At 40.7% G+C, this 3,529-nt stretch overlaps 1 pseudogene; it reads left to right on the top strand.

Annotated features, from left to right (window-relative positions):
• The first annotated feature begins 2,053 nt into the window (after positions 1–2,053).
• LOC117087017 lies at positions 2,054–2,706 on the top strand (annotated as a pseudogene).
• The last annotated feature ends 823 nt before the right edge of the window (positions 2,707–3,529 follow it).

Here is a 3,529-nt window from a genome sequence, read left to right as displayed (position 1 = left end):
CAATGAGTAAGCAGTTAGACAAACATTTGCATACAAGGTTTTGTGTGAAGGCATTGTGTGTGCGTGTGTATATGTGTGTGCAAGTTTTCATTTCTTGGGGCTAAATACCCAGGAATGCAGTTGCTGGGCAGGATGGTAGTAGTATGCTTAGTTCTTGGATTTGTTGTTGTTGTCATTGGTTTTGTTTTGTTTTGTTTTTAAGAAACTGCCAAGTCATCTTCCAGAGTGGTTGTACCATTTTATATTCCCACCAGAAATTGTGAGTGATCCACTGTCTCCTCTTCCTTGCCAGCATTTAGCATTGTCGCTTTTTTTTTTTTTTTTTGAGATGGAGTTTCACTCTTGTTGCCTAGGCTAGAGTACAATGGCACCATCTCTGCTCACCGCAACCTCCATCTCCCGGGTTCAAGTGATTCTCCTGCCTCAGCCTCCCGAGTAGCTGAGATTACAGGCATGTGCCACCGTGCCCAGCTACTTTTGTATTTTTAGTAGAGACAGGGTTTCTTCATGTTGGCCAGGCTGGTCTCAAACTCCTGAACTCAGGTGATCCACTCACCTTGGCCTCCTAAAGTGCTGGGATTACAGGTGTGTGCCACTGCGCCTGACCCATTGTCACTACTTTTATTTTAGTCATCCTGATAGATGTGGAGTGACATTTCATTGTGGTTTTAAATTGCATTTCCCTAATGGCTAATGATGTTGAACAACTTTTCATGTGCTAATTTGCCATTTTTATATCCTCCTTAGTGAAATATCACCTTAAGTCTTTTGCCTGTTTTCTAATTGGATTTTTAATGTGTGTTTTTGTTGTTGTTGAGTTTTGAGAGTTCTTTATATATTCTAGATACTAGTCCTTTGTTCAATATATGGTTTGCAAATATTTTCTCCTATTGTGTAGCTCATTTTTTCATCCACTTACCAGATCTTCACAAAGCAACACTTTTACATTTTGATGAAATTCAATTTATCAGTTTTTCCTTTCATAGATCATGCTTTTGATGTCAAGCCTAAGAATTCTTTGCCTAGACCTATATCTCAAATATTTTCTCCTATTTTTCTAAACTTTTAGTAGTTTTATGCTTTACATTTACTACATAATCTTTTATTTATTTTAATTAATTAATTGTATCTGGTAAAGGTTAAGGTATTGCATTTCTCTGACAATTTTTTTTTTTTTTTGAGACAGAGTCTTGCTTAGTCACTCAGGCTAGAGTACAATGGTGCTGTCACAGCTTATGACAGCCTCGAACTCCTGGGCTCAAGCAATCCTCCTGCCTCAGCATCCCAAGTAGCTGGGACTACAGGCAGGAGCCACCACACCAACATAATTTTTCATTTTTGTGTATAGACAGGGTCTTGCTATCTTACCCAGGTTGGTCTTGAACTCCTGGACTCAAGCAATCCAATCCAGTTTGAATTAACTTTTGCATAAGGCGTGAGACCTAGATCAAGGTTCATCTTTATTTTATTGTCTTGCCTATGGATGTCCAATTGTTCCATTTCACCATTGTTCAATTCACCATTTGTTAAAAAGGCTATTTTTCTTCCATTGACTTCTTTTTGTACCTCTTTCAAAAATCATTTGGGCAGACTGTGTGGGTCTTTTTCTGCGTTCTCTATTTTGTTCCGCTGATTTGTGTGTCCATTCCTCTGCTAGTACCACACAGTCTTGATTACTGTAGGTATATAACAACACTTGAAATAGGGCAGACTGATTTTCAATCACTTTATTCTTCTTTTTCAAGAATGTTTTAGGCGTCGGCGTCGCTCCCGCCCTGGAGCTCTAGGCCCGCGTTTCCCCGCGAGCCGTGGTTGTCAAGCGCCGGCGGCTAAGGGTGTGCGAGGAGCCTCCACCCGTTCTGCGTTGGGCCTGGCGTCGGGGTCGTTGTGTCCTGACAACCACTCGCGTACCCATTTCCGAGGCAGCAGGTGCAGCCGCTGTAGCCCTGAGCCGGCTCGGCGTCTGTCTGCTGGTCTCTGCTAAAGCCCACCCTTCTCTTCGCGGACCCCACGCCAAGCAGCGACACGGAGCCGACAGCTGGAGCGCCCGGCAATGGCGGCCTCGACGGCCTCAAAACGGCCCGTCAAGGGGATGGATCCTGAAGGACAAGACCTCTACGACCCCCTCTATGGTGGCGTCGGCCGAACCGCCCCGCGGGAGTGTCCACGAGGAGCTGAGCAAAAAATCCCAGAAGTGGGATGAAATGAACATCCTAGCGACATATCATCCAGCAGACAAAGACGATGGTTTAATGAAAATAGATGAACCAAGCACTCCTTACCATAGTATGATGGGTGATGATGAAGATGCATGTAGTGATACAGAAACCCCCGAAGCCATGGCACCAGATATCTTGGCTAAGAAATTGGCTGCTGCTGAAGACTTGGAGCCAAAGTATCGGGTTCAGGAGCAGCAAGGCAGTGGAGAGGAGGATAGCGACCTCTCAACTGAAAGGAGAAGAAAAGCGACAATTTGAATGAAAAGGAAGCGCCACTACAATGAAGGACTCAATCTCAAACTAGCTGGACAATTTCAAAAGACCTACATGATGATGATGGAGATGAAGAAATGTTAGAGTCTGCAGGTGGAGAAAGCATGAATACGGAAGAATCAAATCAAGGATCTACTGTAAGTGACCAACAGCAAAACAAATCACGAAGTTCATAGAAGAGATTTGTTCAACACTGCAATTATTTGTTAGATATGAACCCAGTTGCTATAATACATTGCTTCTTGTTCTCCACAAATCATGACTTAAGTATCAAAATGCATACCAGTTATTATATATTGCCAGTAATTAAATGATAACCTTAGAGACTGATTAGACTGAAATGAAAATGCCTGATATGTGTGTATATATGTGTGTGTGTGTATATATATATACACATACTTGTGCCTAGTACTTTACCACAAATACAGTGTAATACCGTCAGTCCGAAACTATATTGCTTTTGTAAAAACGTTGGTTAACTTGTATATTATACAGCTTTTTATGCTTTAGAGGTTCAACAATATCTTTGGGGGAGAACTAATTTATTTTCATCATTCTAAATGTGGTGGTAGCTCTTATAAAGTTTGTTGATTTTTTTTAAATCAAAAGCCAATTGAACAACAGGATATATAGGTTGATAAATCTTCAGGCTGAATAGTATTTTAACACTTGTCTTCAACTTGATTTGTCTGTTTAATTGAAAAGGATTGTAAGAGTTACTGTTGCATTTTCTGGCCTACTATCTTTAAAATTCTTGTTATGTTTCTTTGTGTTTACAAGGAAAGGACTGGACTGTTTCTCGACAAAACTAGCTTTTTTTTTCTCACAAATTATCAGGTTAAACTTGCATTGATGTCTGCTCTTTTTTTTTTTTTAATGTTTTTGGTACACGGGGCAGACTTCAGTTTTTTAAAAAATAAATATTGTAATGTAGCTATCTCGGCATTCCCTTTAAATACCTGTCTTAACCTCCTGCTTTTATTTCCTACTCCTTTCCACACATATACACACAATCCTTTACCTTTTAAAGGGTCATT

The sequence above is a fragment of the Trachypithecus francoisi genome, unplaced genomic scaffold (genome assembly GCF_009764315.1).
Source record: "Trachypithecus francoisi isolate TF-2019V2 unplaced genomic scaffold, Tfra_2.0 Lachesis_group10, whole genome shotgun sequence".
Classification (NCBI taxonomy): Eukaryota; Metazoa; Chordata; class Mammalia; order Primates; family Cercopithecidae; genus Trachypithecus; species Trachypithecus francoisi.
This window is presented reverse-complemented; position numbering and strand designations above follow the sequence as displayed.